Consider the following 18,618-nt stretch of genomic DNA (forward strand, 5'->3'; position numbering starts at 1 on the left):
TGAACCTGTTGCCCTCTTCCTTCCCTGCTGCCAAGCCAAACAGAACCCAGGGAACACAAATAGAATCATCACAGTAAACCGGTTGTTGGAGCCAGACACTGGGAGAACCCACTCCCTGGCACTGCCACCCCATTCGCGGGTCCAGACATGATGAAGTGCTCTGAGGGCTGAGGAAGGTGTGGCCCGTGGGCATTCCTGCCCAGCAAGAACCCCTGTGGCTTGTCTGTATTCACTGCCACCCACATGGGCCTCTCCAAGGTTGCTTGCCAAAGCCAGGAGGGAGAAGGGTCTCCCCTTCCTCCAAGCCCAGGATCACCGGGAAATGCCCTTCCCACCCACTGGACTTGACTAATGCTGCTTGTCAAGGAGGGAACTCTTCAGACACATAAAAATCCTAAAGGCAGCTGAGCTGAGGTTTGAAGGAATTCGTGCTGGACGTGCTTCCCTGCAGGGTCAGGCATGGGGGAGGAGGGAGAAGAGGAAGGAGGAGCTGGTTGTAAGTGACAGCTGCAGATAAATCTGTGCAGAGCTCTCCAGGGAGCTGGTGAACTCAGGTAGTGCCCTCCCTAGCCTGGGGCAGGTCAGAGTCTCCCCGAACCGCCCAAACCTTTCTGCTGCGTGTGCTCTGGGGCATGTCTCTCTTTGCCTCCTTGGATCTTGGGCCAATGAGGAAATATAGGCTAGTCCCAGGAGGCAGGGATGGATTCGTGTTCTTTGTGGTGTCAGCACCTTTTCATGAAGCTCTAGCAGATCTCACAATATTCCCTCCTTAAAAAAAAAAAAAAAAAGTTTGGAAAAGGGGGCTAGAGTCTCCCCATGGAAAAGAAAGCTTGTGGAATGATCCAAGTGGAGGTTTTCCATGCATTCCACGGCATCGTTGGGGATGTCCTGGCTCTGTACTGCATTCTTGGGCAACTTATTTAACTACTTGAAGCTCAGTTTCTTCCATTGTAAAAGTGGGCACATGAAGACCTAGTTCTCATGGATGTTAACAGGATAAAACGAGATAACATATAGAGTACTCTCAAGTATTCTACATAGTCCTAGCATATCAAAAGTATTAGATAAATCTTGCCTTTATTTTCTCCTTCTCATACACTGTATGAGTGGCTTGCTGGGTCCTTGATTAGCCTGAAGAATTGAAAGAGAGACCTCAAGAGAGAGAATGGCAAAGTAAATACAACTATCTTATTCGAACTTAACTCTGAGTTTAAAGTAGGGAAATAAGAAAGACTGCTGTTCCACTTCTTTTCTAGATGACAAGATGGGTTATTTTTATTTTTTATTTTTGAGACAGAGTTTCGCTCTTGTTGCCCAAGCTGGACTGCAACGGCATGATCTCGGCTCACTGCAACCTCTGCCTCCCGGGTTCAAGCGATTCTCCTGCCTCAGCCTCCTGAGTAGCTGGGATTACAGGCATGCGCCACCACACTTGGCTAATTTTGTATTTTTAGTAGACACGGGGTTTCACCATGTTGGTCAGGCTGGTCTCGAACTCCTGTCCTCAGGTTATCCGCCTGCCTTGGCCTCCCAAAGTGCTGGGATTACAGGCATGAGCCACCGTGCCCGTTCCCGGCCTAAAATGGGTTGTTTCTGTGCCTAGGGGTAAACTGCATCAATGCTTTTCCATATGAAACAAAACACAAACCACTTCATTTCCATGTCAAAAACTGATTCAATCAAATCTACCCATAAATCAGGCTTTCCCATTAACCTGAATTTGAAGTTTCTCTCTTTTCCATCTGCTGTTATATTCTAGGTAGAGTTTAGAAAAGAGAAGTCTAGCTTAACCATTCGTTGACAGAAAAAAGTAAAAATTGTCATTTCTTCCCTGAAAATATCAGAATTAGTAAATTGCTACCTTGCCCATAATCCTGTAATAAGCAGAATCTGCATTATGGTTGAATGAATTATAGCATGAATCTCAACTACTATCTGGGTTTTTATTTTTATTTTTATTTATTTATTTATATTTGAGACCGAGTCTCACTCCATTGCCCAGGCTGGAGTACAGTGGCGCAATCTCGGCTCACTGCAACCTCGGTCTCCCAGGTTCAAGTGATTCTCCTGCCTCAGCCTCTTAAGTAGCTGGGATTACAGGTGTGCGCCACCATGCCTGGCTAAATTTTTTGTATTTTTAGTAGAGACGGGTTTTCATCATGTTAGCCAGGCTGGTCTCGAACTCCTGACCTCAGGTGATCCACCCACTTCAGCCTTGCAAAGTGCTGGGATTATAGGCGTGAGCCACTGCGCCCGGCCAAGATTTTTTTCTTTTTTCTTTTCTTCTTTTTATTACTTTTTTCTTTTTTCTTTTGTTTCTTTTTTTGAGTCAGAGTTTTACTCTGTTGCCCAGCCTGGAGGGCAGTGGTAGGATCTTGGTTCACTGCAATCTCTGCCTTCCAGGCTCAAGCAATTCTCCCACCTCAGCCTCCTGAGTAGCTGGGGCTACAGGCCTGCGCCACCACATCTGGCTAACTTTTGTATTTTTAGTAGAGATGGGGTTTCACCATGTTGGCCAGGCTGGTCTCGAACTCCTGGCTTCAAGTGATCCGCCTGCCTCGGCCTCCCAAAGTGATGGGATTACAGGCACCAGCCACTGCGCCTGGCCAGGGTTTTTTTTTTTCCTGAAGTGCTGATGATGGCTTTGTTCCACTCACTGTGCCCTGCTTCCTCTGTTTGGAACTGGACAGCAGTTCCAATAAGCTACTGTCTTTTCTTAAGTAAGGACCAGACATGAAAAACACTATGGTGGGGATGAGTGGATAGGGCAAGGGTTTGGGGAGCAATGATCAACTGGGTAAAATCCTGGGGAGTGGCAATTGAGTGGGAAGGGAGTCAAAGAAAAAGTGTTTAGAGAAGGATGTCAGGGAAGTGAGTAATAGGTAGGTCAGAGGATGGAGCAAGGGAATGTTGAAAGGCAACGGATATGCTCTGTGGGCAGGTGGTAAAATATCTGAATGGGGGCCCAGGGAGGGCTACTATGGAGTAACAGGGAAGGGACCCTGAGGTGCTGATTTGTCAGAGATAGACAATGGGATTGGATATGTGTTGGTGGAGGAATGGAGAACGCCCAGGCCAACTCCGAATGCCATTCATTTTCATGAAATCCCTCTTTATGCCTCCACCATCTGCAACAGACTATGTGCTCACCCCAATGGCTTGCTTTTAATTCCGGCAAATAATATCCCCTCTGCTTTCCCCCAAATACAAAAGACACCATTTAAATTCAGCCAGGATGAAAGATCATGGTATTTGGAGAAAATTCAAAGTCTGGGCCGCTCAGCTGTGCCTTATCATTCAAAAGTTACATTTTGTTCAGGTTGACTGGCTTCACATGGTCAGCTCAACTTTTTTTTTTTTTTTTTTTTGAGACAGAGTCTCGCTCTGTTGCCCAGGCTGGAGTGTGCAGTGGCTCGATCTTGGCTCACTGCAACCTCCACCTCCTGGGTTCAAGTGATCCTCCTGCCTCAGCCTCCCGAGTAGCTGGGATTACAGGCACCTGCCACCACGCCTGGCTAATTTTTTTGTTTTTTGTTTTTATTAGAGGAGAGGTTTCGCCATGTTGCCCAGGGTGGTCTCGAACTCCAGACTTCAGGAGATCCACCTGCCTCAGCTTCCCAAAGTGCTGGGATTACAGGCCTGAGCCACCATGCCCGGCCCTCTCCTCTGTTTCTTGACCTGGTTTTGTTTACAATTTGTTGCTGCAATCTTCCTATAACTGTTTCCAGAGTTGCGTGAGGAAAAAGGAGGCTGGCACGCAGAGAGATTTCTCACACTCTGTTGGCTTGTGCAGTCGAGATGAAATTAAGCAACGTAGAAATTTAAGCTTCAGTTTTTATTGACTTAGGTTTTTCCAGGCCTTCCCATTTTTGAGTATCACAGTACTCAGGGGTTTCTGAGTTTTCTCTCCCTTCGAGAGGAACTATTCTTGAATGGGATTATTAAGCACCCCTTCCTCAATTCTTCAACAAAGCTCCAAGGAATGAATGTCTCAAGTTCTGCTGCTTTTAACGTATAAAAGATAAATGCAAAGTTCCTTATGCTTCTCCTTTCTGGGAGAATTCTGGGGTTTACTCCAACAGTGGGAAAATTTCTAAGCTGGTTTTGCTCCTGTCTCATCAGCAAGGCAGTTTGGTCGGTGGCTGTTCTGTGGGCTGCTGTCTGGAGGAGACGGTCGGTCGGGGAGGTCACCCTGACAATTATGGCCAACTGAGGGTGGAGGGAGTGGTCTCGGTTTGGCCTTCAGTCTGGAGTCACAGGCAGCGCAGAGAGATGTTGGCTCAGGACCTGAGGCTGAGGCGTGCTGGGACAGCCTAGGGGGTGTCCTGGCTTTCCAGGGGCTGGGGAACCCTCTCTGGCCCGGAGGCTGGAGAAGCTGTTCCAGAATCGGTTCTGGCTCTACTGCTACTTCAGCACTTTCTAATTGCAGCTCCAAACAGCCGCAGCTGCAGTCATAGCAACAGGCCCCGCCCACCCGGCTTCGCTCCCGGCGTCCAGCACGTGACGGCAACGCCTGCGTCGCTCCCTCCGCCCCTGGCGCTAAGGGAGGCGGGGAGGTGTAGGGGGATGACGTTTACTCTGTCGTCTCCATGGATATAATGCATAGACGTCAACGTCGCCAGTGTTTAGTGTGTAACGTTCTTCCGTCTCCATGGGAACGTCAGGCGGCCAAACATCGGGCCCCAGCAACAGGCTTCTGATTGGCCCGAGGCTTCCAAAGGCGGAGTTTCGTCTCCCGCGCCCGCTCGACTGTGTTGCTGTTTTGGTTGTTGTCTCCCACTTGTTTATTTCTCTAACAGATCCTGGAGGCTGAGGTCTAGATCGGTCGCCAAGGATGTGATCCAGGAGAAAACGTGCTGCACGTGCAGCTTGCTCCTACCGATTACAGCCCAGCAGATGACATAGTTCCACTGTGCTCTAGTCCATTGTAGGAATCATGGCCCTCATGTCCAGCATCTGTCACAACCCAATATTTGGTGTTATAACCTCGGCTCCCACCCCCCAGCACATCTCAAGAAGTGCCGTTACCTTCTCAGCCACATCCCAGAAACTGTTGCTTTCACGGTTACTCTTGTTTATGCTTGGGAGCACTCGGAGGCCGGCATTCAGTGCTACCCCCTGCAGGATTTGGATACATTTCCCCGTCTGGTCCTAATTCTGTTGAATGACATCATTTATCCGTATTCCCACCCAGAGATGGGCAGATTTCTTGTAGCCTGAATAGATACCAAAGAATCCCAAAGGACCTGGGTGGGTACTTCTATTTATGGGCTCGTTGGATCTTATTATTTCCTCTCCGCCTGTTTTAATTCAAATCGAGGGGACCATTTGATTTCTCCAATAGAAACAAAGAAATTGAGGACAGAGATGAACAGAGTATTACAGATCAAGAGCCCAGGTTTCTTGAAATCGAATACTAATATACTGATGGAGTTAAACATTCCAAGGTATGAATGTGTCCAGAAACAGTTTTAACCTTACCCTGGGTTTCCATCAGTGAAACCAAGTTAACATCTGGCAAAAGATAGCGATCTAGCCTCAGGGGTTTCAGTCAAGTTGTGCTTACAAGAATGCCTTAAAATCTGTAGTTATGGTGTCAAATATAATAAATCTTCACCAGCTCATGCACGTACAAGTCTGAAATGTTTCATAAAAGGTTTAGATGACCTGATAACATGTTTTTAAAAACCAGAGAGAGAGAGAGACTGATACAAACGTCAAGTTAAAAACAAGAAAGTAAAATTAGTTTCATTGATTGGGGTTGATAAGGAGAGTATCTGTCTTCTATGCTCGCATCTTAGCCCACTACCTCCTTTCCTCTATCTCCTCTGGTGGATATCCTTGCTATCTGTCCTCGCCGCCGACTCTTTGGCTAGCCTCATAGTCTATAATTTCCTTCGGAGATGTGAGTGAAATTAAATGAAATTGAGAGCCTGTTTAATGCAAACAGGACCAAAGGGCACAGCTCTTTATCGTAATGAACTTCATTCTGATTAAGTCAGGGACTGCAAGTGCTTACTATTTACCCAGTAAATATATTAAATTGCTAGGCTAGTCTCCCTTCTGTCCTGACACTGCCAGGGAATATTTGAAAGTCTGATATAAGATCCTTTTTAGACCATCAAACATCCCTTTCTAATTCTATCATCTCGCTTTACGTTTCCAGGAATATAGCATGTCTTGGTCTCTGAGAGCCAATATATCTGGGTTACACTGAAAGAGGGATAATGAGATAATATTTACGCTGTACATTGAAGATGACCTGAAAAGCTGGAAGAGGTGAATGAGGGCATTTTCTCAGTGTAGATGAAGAAGAGGGGAGGAAGGTGAAAGATGACAAAATATCTAAGTGCCTAGATTTGATTCTAGTATATGAACTGATTTTATGACTCTGTCCAAGGGCAGCATCAGTTATAACCTCCAAACTTCCATGTCCTTCTCCATTTCCTATTCTTAGTTCTTTTTTTTTTTCTTTTTTTGAGACAGTTTCGCTCTGTCACCCAGGCTGGAGTGCAGTGGCAGGATCTTGGCTCACTGCAACCTCCACCTCTCAGGTTGAAGTGATTCTCCTGCCTCAGCCTCCCAAGTAGCTGGGATTACAGGCACCTGCCACAACGTCTGGCTAATTTTTATATTTTTAGTAGAGACAGGGTTCGACATATTGGCCTAGCTAGTCTTGAACTCCTGATCTCAAGTGATCTGCCCACCTCGGCCTCCCAAAGTGCTGCTGGGATTACAGGCATGAGCCACCGTGCCTGGCCAGTTCTTTCTTTTTTTATTTCCTTCCTTCTTTTCCTTCTTTCCTGCCTTCCTGCCTGCCTTCTTTCTTTCTCCCTCCCTCCCTCCCTCCCTCCCTCCCTCCCTCCCTCCCTCCCTTCCTTCCTTCCTTCCTTCCTTCCTTCCTTCCTTCCTTCCTTCCTTCCTTCCTTCCTTCCTTCCTTCCTTCCTTCTCCCTCCCTCCCTCTCTCTCTCTCTCTCTCTCTCGATGGAATCTCACTCTGTCGCCCAGGCTGGAGTGCAATGGCGCAATCTCACCTCACTGCAACCTCCATCTCCCAGGTTCAAGCAATTCTCCTGCCTCAGCCTCCCAAGTAGCTGGGATTACAGGCACACACTGCCACTCCTGGCTAATTTTTTGTGTTTTTAGTAGAGACAGGGTTTCACTGTATTCCCCAGGCTGGTCTTGAACTCCTGAGCTCAGGCAATCCACCTGCCTCAGCCTCCCAAAGTGCTAGGATTACAGATGTGAGCCACCACACCCGGCCAGGCCAGTTCTTTCTTTATGTTTGACCCAAACATGGTCATGGGCCGTGGTGTGGGACCCAGGGAATTTTTAGTCTAGGAAATACCAGATAGATATCATTTTGATGGTATCGTGAGAAGCAGTTTGTTTCATATATACTTGCATGCACACACACATGCATATTCTTTTGCTGCCCTGTGTTTCGGCTGAGCCTCTCTGTTTAGATGACCAGATTCAACATAAGGACCATGATATCCTTCTATGTTGCTGACTTCCTTAAACCACAAGATGATTAATATCCTCAACCTATTTCCTCATCTATAAAATGGGTTCTGGCAAACTCACTGACCCCACACGTTTGCTTTAACTCAACAGGATTGCAATGATACAGTGATTATTAGTGGGTGGTATGGAAATACTAAATGCTGTATAAATGCCTGATTATTATTTGTGGGTATATTTTCCCTCAACACCTCTCCATCTTAGTGCTGAGTGAAGCCTCCACTTGCCAGGTTTCCCTGGCAAAGAAGAGGCCTTGGCCCAGGCCAAGATGTGTAGGAGCCGTGACCTACCTGGCCTTTCAAGGTCCGGGTGCACACTATCCTCCTTTACATCTCAGTCATGATGGAATTCACTCTTCCACTCATGCTCTTCAAGTCTGGCTTTCCTCAGATATAAAAATGAAGATGTGGCCAGGTGCGGTGGCTCACGCCCAGCCCAGTGTGATCCCAGCACTTTGGGAGGCTGAGGCAGGTGGATCACCTAAGGTCAGGAGTTCATAACCAGCCTGGCTAACATGGTGAAACCCCATTTCTACTAAAAATACAAAAAATTAGCCAGGTGTGGTGGCGCGTGCCTGTAATCCCAGCTACTCGGGAGGCTGAGGCAGGAGAATCGCATGAACCCAGGAGGTGGAGGTTGCAGTGAGCCAAGATTGTGCGATTGTACTCCAGCCTGGGCAAAAAGAGTGAAACTCCTTTAAAAAAAAAAAAAAAAAAAAAAAGGAGATGTTGCTACCTGGCCTCCTTACCTCTCGGGACTGTTAGGAGGGTCATACTAGGTCACGCTGTGGAAGGGCTTCAAAAACCATAAATCTGAGGGTATTTTAAAGTTTAAAAATGTTTTGCAAGATGAGGTGGCCTGTAAATGGAGCAGTGTCAAGGTCAAGTGTCAAGAGATGTAACTCATAGAGAGACTGGATAAATGCCCATCTATGTGATTTGATATGCCCTATGCCAAGGAATGCTCCCTCACTGTCCCTAAAATTCCATCATCAGCAATATATTTCTTTGGATTAAGCATTTGCCATTCCCTTTGGGTCTTACTCTTAAAAGACAAATTCTCTTGTGAGCAGTAGTCTCCTGAAATTTATTGTAAATTACATTACCAGATATGTTCCTCCCCGACAGGTGAGATGGCAGCAGACAGGTGCACTGGGCTCTTGGGTAGGTCTGAGAAATGAGATGCTGGAATCCTAGAGATTATTCATTTTAGTCAAAGTCAACCCTCACGGTGTACCAGTTGCTGACACAGGACTCTCGGAACCCACCCAGCAGACCCATAGTTCCACTCACACATGATGGGGGAAACGCTTCTCCCCATCCTCATCTAAAACCTCTGAAACACCACTGCAGTCATCCAGAGACTCCCATATACTACAGGGGCAAGCAAAGTTTTTTTTACATGTTTGGGAATTGACACAGGTTGCCAACTTTGAATTTAACCTAACAACAAGTACTACTTATTATCACTATCATTTCATAAATGAGAAGACATTTTAACCTTAAAAAAGTCAAAAAGACATTATCTGGCCAGGTGCAGTGGTTCACACCTGTAATCCCAGCACTTTGGGAGGCTTAGGCCAGTAGACCTCATCTGAGGTCAGGAGTTCAAGACCAGCCTGGCCAACATGGAGAAACCCTGTCTCTACTAAAAACACAAAAAGTAGCCAGGTGTGGTGGTGCCTGCCTGTAATCCCAGCTACTTGGGAGGCTGAGGCAGGAGAATTGCTTGAACGTGGGAGGCAGAGGTTGTAGTGAGTCAGTCAAGATCGCACCACTGCACTCCAGCCTGCATAACACAGCAAGGCTCTGTCTCAAAAAAAAAAAAAAAAAAAAAAAAAAAAAAGACATTATTTAAAACTGAAGGACAGCCCTTTTAAATCAAAGACATGCAGCTTTATGCAAATTCCCTGCTTTGTCTTTATTTTTCCTATCTTCCTTGTACACTCCTGTTTCTTTTTCAGTATTTATGGGGTGGTGCTGACAGTGACAAAAGCAGATAGAGAAATCAAGGAGAGGTAAAAATTTAACTCAAGAATTAATGTTCCTGATAAGATGACCACTTCTCATACGATGCTTCTTTGGGTCACCAGTTTCTTTGTTAAAGGAGAATAACATAATCTCACCAGAATGGGTTCCGATATGGGGAATATAATACTTTGAGTAATTCTCTTGGAATAACTCCTACTCTGGGCAGATCAGTTTGTTTTCAGTGAGTCCATTCCTTGCTGGAACCATGCTGTACCAGCTGAACACTTCTGGTTTTACCTGGTGAGGTGGGATTATTGACTTCCCGAAGCCTGATCTAGCCGGATCAGATGGGGCAGAGTGGTAGGGACTGGCATGGTTCCTCCCAGACGAGGGAACAAACCTGCCTTCCAGCTGGTGTCCCAGGTAGGTACAGGAGACACTGGCAAAGCCGGTTTAACCAGCGTCTTGGGCAAGATTTGGCCCATACTTTTTTCCTGCTTCCAGTGTCCCCTAGCAAAACTGGAAGCGTTCTGTATGTTCTGTGGTTGCATATGAACCCAAGGCAACCAGCACAACATAGATACATTTTTCTTCAAAGCCCAATGTCTCTAGAAGCCGAATCTATATTTTAATTCCAAGCAACATTAGCATAATTAAGGCCCATGAAATTGAGTTTCTCTCTTTTTTTTGAGACAGAGTCTCATTCCGTTGCTCATGCTGGAGTACAACGCCGCAATCTTGGCTCACCGCTGACCTCGGCCTCCCAGGTTCAAGTGATTCTCCTGCCTCAGCCTCCCAAGTAGCTGAGACTACAAGCACGTACCATCATGCCCAGCTAATTTTTGTATTTTTAGTAGAGACGGGGTTTCACCATGTTGGTCAGCCTGGTCTCAAACTTCTGACCTCAGGTGATCCACCCGCCTTGGCCTCCCAAAGTGCTGGGATTACAGGCGTGAGCTACTGCACCTGGCCCTGAGTTTCTCTCTTATTAGTCATGCCCTGGTAGGTACTTAGGGAAATAAATTTACTTATGCAGGTCACCAGAGCACTATCAACTACACTGGGGAAATATTTAGCCCAATTATGTTGGTGTGGATTAGAAAATTATAAGATCATTATTTTAAAATTATATTGATTTGGCTGGGTGTGGTGGCTTATGCTTGTAATCCCAGTACTTTCGGAGGCTGAGGTGGGAAAATTTGCTTGAGCCCAGGAGTTTGAGATCAGCCTGGGCAACATCGTGAGATCCCATCTCTACTAAAAAAAATATTATTGAACCTATTCAACCAAACTAGCAGAACAATATACCTACATCATCGAATTGTGGTGAATATTAAATAACATAACAAGGCTGGGTGCGGTGGCTGACACCTGTAATCCCAGCACTTTGGGAGACCGAGGCAGGAGGATTCTGGCCGACATGGTAAAACCCTGTCTCTACTAAAAAAAATACAAAAAGTAGGCTGGGTGTGGTGGCTCACACCAGTAATCCCAGCACTTCGGGAGGGCGAGGTGTGTGGACCACCTGAGGTTGAGAGTTCGAGACCAGCCTGACCAACATGGAAAAACCTTGTCTCTACTAAAAGTACAAAATTAGCCGGGTGTGGTGGTGAGTGCCTGTAGTCCCAGCTACTCTGGAGGCTGAGGCAGGAGAATCGCTCGAACCCAGGAGGCAGAGGTTGCAGTGAGCTGAGATCGTGCCACTGCACTCCAGCCTTGGTGACAGAGTGAGACTCCATCTCAACAAAAGTAGCCAGGCATTGTGGTGGGCACCTGTAATCCCAGCTACTCAGGAGGCTGAGGCAGGAGAATCGCTTGAACCTGGGAAGTGGAGGTTGCAGTGAGCTGAGATCGCACCACTGCACTCCAGCCTGGGTGACAGAGCGAGACTCCGTCTCAAAACAAAATAACAACAAAAACATAATAATATTTGTAAAGCACTTAGCATAATTCCTGAGCAAGCACTCAATAAATATTAGCTATCACTATTTCCCTTTATTCAAGAAGTATATTTTGAGCAGCTATTATATGTCAGATATTGTGTTAGGGGCTAGAGCATCAGTGATGAGTAAAATAGGCAAGGTATCTGCCTTCCTGGAGTGGGGAGATAGACACTAAATGAATTCATTCAACAATTAACAGCTATTAGGATCAGGCTTCTCTAACGCCTTGGGGGTACATCAGTGAACAAAACAAAGATTCCTACTCTTGTGGAACTTAATTTTTAGAAATTAGCCCAAATGCTTTCTAAATAAATGTATTATTAGAAATGGTGGTAAGTGCTAATCATGAAAAGCCTAGGGTGGAATGAGGGCTTCTAAAAGGTTCCTAATTCAGTCTGGCTGCTGGGGAAAGTCCTTTATGTGGATGTGACATTTTAAGTTTGAGTTCTGGATAAAAAGTAGGCTGAACTGAGATGAAGAGTGGGAGGTGGAGGCAGAGAACATATGTATAATGCTAGTAGCTCATATTTAATTCCATGTTCCATGCCTTTTCACAAATGTTCTAGAGGCCAGGACTGCCAAAGATGAGAGGAGATTCCTGCATCCGAAGTTTGCAATCAGGCCGGGTGCAGTGGCTCATGCCTGTAATCCCAGCACTTTGGGAGGCGGAGGTGGAAGGATTGCTTGAGCCCCGGAGTTCAAGACCAGCCTGGGCAATATAGGGAGATCCTATCTCTCTCTCTCTCCCCCCCAACCCCGCCTCTTTTTAAAAGACATTCCCAATCAGATTGAATTTAATCCTCAGCTCCAGGATGCATGGCAGCAGCTGCCTAGTTTTTGCCTTCTCAGGAACCACTGACAGTTGGCAGTTGCCACCTCGGCTTCCCTTGGTCCCCATTACCTGGAACAATCAGTCCCAACTACGCTAGGAATGACCTCTCTGTAGCTAGGTGTGGTGGCCTGCGCCTGTAATCCCAGCTACTCAGGAGGCTGAGGCACAAATAATTGCTTGAACTTAAGAGGCAGAGGTTGCAGTGAGCCGAGATCACGCCACGCACTCCAGCCTGGGTGACAGGGCGAGACTCCGTCTCAAAAAAAAAAAAAAAAAAAAGAAAAGAAAAAAAATGGAATCATCTCTCTGGGAATTGACTTCAGCTTCTTTTACTTGCCTTAGTAAGTGTCACCCTGGTGCCCCCAGAAATAAGCCAGTATACATTTGCTGCTGGATTTAAATAATCTAGGGTGGGCTGAATAATCAATCTTTGAGAGTTGAACTACCTTCTGAGCTACCAAAACATGCACATATCCTTTAGCCCACTTTTCCTTTGCTACTGAATTTTCTCTCATTTAAGTTTTAATGCTCTTCTTATGTCATTTCCACCAGCAAGCTTTCATATTCCAGCTTAGAAATAGTTCACATAGTTCTGTGTAGACATAATATTTACGGGAACCAGAGATGGGTGGATTCTGATAGTGGCTTGTGGAATAGTCTCCAGTGCAGTCAAAATAACAAAGAATTTGAAAAACAAATGCTTTGAGAGTCTAGTTCTCCATAAACTTCTCAAATGTACCAGTTTAAATCCTGTATAGGGCTCACCAGAATCCAGGGAAGTGGGGCCTGGGGTGAGAAAGCCTTGGTTTGTTCACTGTGTGCTGTTTTACAGCACAAATTCTGAACTCTGTTTATTGTCAACAGCTCTCTAACAAAGGACACAATGGAATGTGCCTGTTTTCAAATTCCTGTAAAAAGGGGCCCTGGAAGACCTCCAAGCCTGGTGTCGGTGATTTACTTCACTATTTTTCAGTTATTTCACTTAAGACTCTAAGCTTTTGAGAGAGGTCTTACCAATCATCAACATTAGTGTGGAGCCACGTTTAAGAAGGATCTAGATGGGCTGTAATTGAGGGAGAATAAAATACAACTGTCCATATCCTGTTGGAAGTGTAGGGACAGCTAGGGAGGAAAGTGAGCTGGGAGTAGCTGGGAACTTTTTACATTTAGTAGCACTGATCCAAAGATCTGGAGGGAGGCGGAGATTGTTGTTGGTAAGTCAGACAGTAGGGTTTGAGGTGCACCTTGCAAGGACGGCTGATTTCAAAGGTGTGGGGGGATTGGCACTTATGGTTTTCAGTACATAACCTTTGGGAAGCATTTCCTCTGCCCTGAATATCCTGCTCCTTGTTCTTTCATGGCTAGTTCCTTGCTATCATTTGCTTCTCATGGAAATTGTCACCTTCTTCTACTCAGTCCAAAGTAGCAACACACTTGTTCACAACATATTCTTCCATTTTAATTACTTGCCCAAGGCTGGGCACGGTGGCTCACACCCGTAATCCCAGCACTTTGGGAGGCCAACGTGGGCAGATCACTTGAGGTCAGGAGTTCGAGACCAGCCTGACCAACATGGTGAAACCCTGTCTCTACTAAAAATACCAGAATTAGCTGGGTTTGGTGGCGCACACCTATTGACCCAGCTACTCAGGAGGCGGAGGCACGAGAATTGCTTGAACTGGGGAAGCAGAGGTTGCAATGAACCAATATCGTGCCACTGCACTCCAGCCTGGGCGACAGAGCAAGACTCTGTCTCAAAAAAACAAAAAAACAACACAAAAAATTACCTGCCCAGCACTCACTTTTATCTATTTTTGTTTTCTTATTGATTCAATACTGGACTATTAGCTTCATGTTAGTAGGAAGTTTGTCTGTTTACTGTGGAGTCTAGTGACTGGCACGTAGTAGGTACTCAGTAAAAGTGATGAATGAGTAGCAAGGGATAGGATAATTGACTTTGTACAATTTGAGTTAAGAAGGAATTAACTTTGCAGCGTCCATACAAAGTAACTGTAGGTAATTGGTATTTTTCTGACCCTCGTACAAGGTAATAATATTTTGAGGTATGTGAAAGTCGTTTCTTTCCTGGAAAGAATTCTGAAACCAATGGAGAAATAGAAAGCAGGCTAGAGATACCTGATAAGAATACAGCTGAATTAATCTCAAACTAGATGTGTGATATAAATGCCTCAGGGCTGCTCTTATCTAAATGTACAATCTAAAACATCTTAATCTGAAATTCCTCAGCTTTCTGCATTATTTTCTGGCCATTTTACCATATGGGCCAGAAATGGGTAAAAAATGTAGAAATTATGCCCTGGGGCTTGGAGCTGTCGTTTGGTGAAACCGTTGATTTCGCAGACCAATGAGTAGAGTGCTAGTTGAAGAACTTTTTTTCTTCTTTCATTCCCCAGCCTATTTCACAACCTCTCGCTTCCTTCTTTTCCAAATTCTAAGCTCAGACAGACATCAGCTGGATGAAGCCCCAGGTTCAAAAAAACTTGCCTTGGATGTCAAAGTACTAGTAGCAAATGAACTCCCAGTTCCTCACCTGCTGTGAAGTTGCCCAGTCACTGCAAAGCAAACTCCAGGTGAAAGCAAAGATTCTTCACCCGCACAAACCCTCTGGGCAGCTAACCCATGATTTATTCCCAGCCACCTGATGAACCCGGAGAAACGAATAGAATGGTTCTGCCAAATGATTTAAATGAAGAATCCTGTGGGCCCAGCCCAGCCCAGCCCTCCATGCTAACCAATCTGAGGCTGGCAGGAGTGTGGTGTTCTGTTTATAGCTGCCAGATCAGCTCCTGTTGTAGGTTCTATATGCTGGCCTCAGCTGAGCCTGTGGTATGTGAGAACAGTTCTGTGCAATCCAAACAATTGACAAATACTGACCTGGCCCCAGCCACGTGCCCAGTCACTGCCGGGTTGCCCAAGAAACCAAGTAAGCACATTCTGGGGCGGGGGTGGGGGGCGTTCAAGAAAGAAATCAGAAAGCTGTATTCATTATTCTATTTACTGAGGGCTTAGTATTATGTCAGGCACTGATCTGGCAGTGGGGAGACAGCAGTGTCTCCTTCCCTCATGGAACTTACATCCGGGCATTATTTTAGCATACTTGTGAGTTTTCCTTATTTATTATTTACTTACTTACTTACTTATTGAGACAAGAGTTTCACTCTGTCGCCCAGGCTGGAGTGCAGTGGTGCGATCTCAGCTCACTGCAACCCTGCCTCCTGGGTTCAAACGATTCTCCTGCCTCAGCCTCCCAAGTAGCTGGAATTATAGGTGACTGCCACCACGCTGGGCTAATTTTTTATATTTTTAGTAGAGACGGGGGTCTCACCATGTTGGCCAGGCTGATCTTGAACTCCTGGCCTCCAGTGATCCACCTCTCTCAGCCTCCCAAAGTGCTGGGATTACAGGCGTGAGCCACTGCACCCGGCTGAGTTTTACTTTTTTAAATAAAAATGTATTTTACAATGCAGTGTTGCTTTTGTTTTTAATTACTTGACACCATAATCACTTCAGTATTAGGGCCATAAATGTCTACTGTGGCCCTGTGGCCAGCACTTTTAAACTAAAAATTGGTTAGATTTTTACTTTTATGCATAAATATTTTCTAAAAAGTTTCTTGGCCAGGTGTGGTGGCTCATGCCTGTAATGCCAGCATTTTGGAAGGCTGAGGTGGGTGGATCACCTGAGGTCAGGAGTTCAAGAACAACCTGGCCAACATGGTGAAACCCCGTCTCTATAAAAATACAAAAACTTAGCAGGGCGTGGTGGTGTGCTCCTGTAATCCCAGCTACTTGGGAGGCTGAGGCAGGAGAATTGCTTGAACCCAGGAGACAGAGGTAGAAGTGAGCCAAGATCACGCCATTGCACTCCAGCCTGGGTGACAGAGTGAGACTCTGACTTAAAAAAAAAAATTCTTTTTGAATTAGGCTAAATTTGTGTAAAAGAAGGGATCTGGGGTGTAACCAACCTTAGGTGAAGTTTCTCATTGTGCTAATCATTGTTTTGGGGTGGGGGGGCATCCCATACCATCTTGTTCAGTAGGTAGTGGAAACATTTACTACATTTGATCTTAGCCAAAAGGCCAAGAAGTGATTATGTGGAAACATTTAGACAGCAGGTATGATGGGTGTTTGTAGTTCTAAGGATGGGTATACCCCTTGGGTTTATAGGCATCTAAATTATGCCTGATAAGAAAATTGCTGACTAGGGGCCGTGCATGGTGGCTCACGCCTGTAATCCCAGCACTTTGGGAGGCCAAGGCAGGCGGATCACCTGAGGTCGGGAGTTCGAGACCAGCCTGACCAACATGGAGAAACCCTGTCTCTACTAAAAATACAAAATTAGGCTGGGCGCGGTGGCTCACGCCTGTAATCCCAGCACTTTGGGAGGCTGAGGCGTGTGGATCACCTGAGGTTAGGAGTTTGAGACCAGCTTGACCAACATAGCGAAACTCCGTCTCTACTAAAACTTCAAAAAACTAGCCAGGCATAGTGGCGCATGTCTGTAATCCCAGCTACTTGGGAGGCTGAGACAGGATAATTGCTTGAGCCCAGGAGTCGGAGGTTGCAGTGAGCCACGCTCGTGCCACTGCACTCCAGCCTTGGCAGCAGAGCAAGACTGTCTCAAAAAAAAAAAAAAAAAAAAAATTAGCTGGGCATGGTGGCGCATGCCTATAATCCCAGCTACTTGGGAGGCTGAGGCAAGAGAATCTCTTGAACCGGGGAGGCAGAGGTTGCAGACTGCACTCCAGCCTGTGTGACAGAGTGGGACTCCGTCTCAAAAAAAAAAAAAAAAAAAAAATTGCTGACTGGGATTTTGGTTTCCTAACCTGAGAAGGATACAGGTAATAAACCACCCATCAAAGCCCTCTGTCCAGAAAGGGAATCCATGCTGCCTTGTCCATCACAAGGACAATAACTGATGAACCTCTGTTTAACATTTATTCATAGGCCAGGTGCAGTGGCTCACGCCCAGAATCCCAATACTTTGGGAGGCCAAGGTGGGAGGATTGCTTGAGTCCAGGAGTTCGAGACCAGCCTGGACAATATAGTGAGACCCCATCTCTACAAATAATAAAAAAAATTAGCCAGGTGTGATGGCCCATGCCTGTGGTCCCAACTACTCGGGAGGCTGAGGCAAGAGGATTATCTGGTTTGATTGCCTGGAGGTCGAGGCTGCAGTGAGCCACCGCATTCCAGCCTGGGTGACAGAGTGAGACCCTGTCTCAAAAAAGTAAATAAACAAAAATAAAAATATACATTTATTCTACAAGGATTTATTGAGTGCCTTGGTGTCAGGAAGCGTGGTACTGAGGATAGGTAACTGCTAAATAAGATGGATAAGGTCCCTGCTCTTGTGGAGCTTACGGACTAGTAGAAGATGGCAATGAAACAGTACATAAATAGACAGAGTAATGTAGTGATAAGTGCTAGATAGAAAAGAAAACCAGGTAACATGACAGAAAGTGACTGAAGGGCAAAGGGGGTTGCAACACTGAATGGGGAGGACAGGAGGGGTTTCCTGGAGAAGGTGACATTTGAGCAGATGTTGGTCAGGAGGAAGAGTCAACTTGTCAAGGTCTGTGAGGAAGAGGGAAGAGTGGGTACAGAGGCCCAGAGGCAGAGGCAGCTTGGCATATTTGAGGGAGAGAAAGGTCAATGTAACTGGAGTGGAGTGCGGGAAAATGGTTCAAGGTAAGGTTGGAAGGCGAGGCGGAGGCTGAAGCCTATGGACTGGGAATCTCCATAAGGAGTATAGATTTTTAGCTAAGTGTCATTCTGTAAACTGACCTCTAAACAGGTTTGGGGGGACAACAGTTCTGTTTGGTGTTCTGATTTAATTCAGAGCCCCCCTAGGTGGGACAGTAGACTCTGCTAGTGTATAATCTGTCCCTGTCCTAACTGATTACCTCACAGTCTGGGATGGGCCAGAATTTAAAGGTGGAATTCTTCAGAAGAGTCATTCTGGGAATTTCACCATCGATCTCTAACTCAGTACTCCAGAGTAATAAAACATCCGTGGAGAAATCAGACCTCACCTGGGAGTTACAATGGCAAGTTTTTTTGTAGAACACAATCATGTACTAAACTAAGACAAAAAGTTGTCACATCTGAGGATGAAATTATGAGTTCTAGATTAGAGGGCAGCCTAACTGAATTCCTACATAAGATTTTCCTGATTTGTTAAGATTTTCCTGATTTGGGAAAGGGGAATTTCTTTGGCATTACAATGGCCAAAGTCTCTCTTAAAGATCTGTCCTTTGTGGCCGAGTAGGGTGGCTCACACCTGTAATCCCAGCACTTTGGGAGGCCAAGTCTGGCGGATCACCTG

At 45.9% G+C, this 18,618-nt stretch overlaps 1 long non-coding RNA gene across 1 annotated transcript in view; it reads right to left on the minus strand.

The window, feature by feature from the left end:
* LOC112629269 overlaps window positions 1-14,927 on the minus strand; it is a 30,732-nt gene extending 15,805 nt beyond the window's left edge. The window contains exon 1 of the long non-coding RNA XR_003120562.1: window positions 14,822-14,927. This is a non-coding gene — a long non-coding RNA (uncharacterized LOC112629269). The remainder of the gene's footprint in view (window positions 1-14,821) is intronic.
* Between the last annotated feature and the right edge of the window lie 3,691 nt (window positions 14,928-18,618).

Source organism: Theropithecus gelada, chromosome 7b (genome assembly GCF_003255815.1).
Source record: "Theropithecus gelada isolate Dixy chromosome 7b, Tgel_1.0, whole genome shotgun sequence".
NCBI lineage: Eukaryota > Metazoa > Chordata > Mammalia > Primates > Cercopithecidae > Theropithecus > Theropithecus gelada.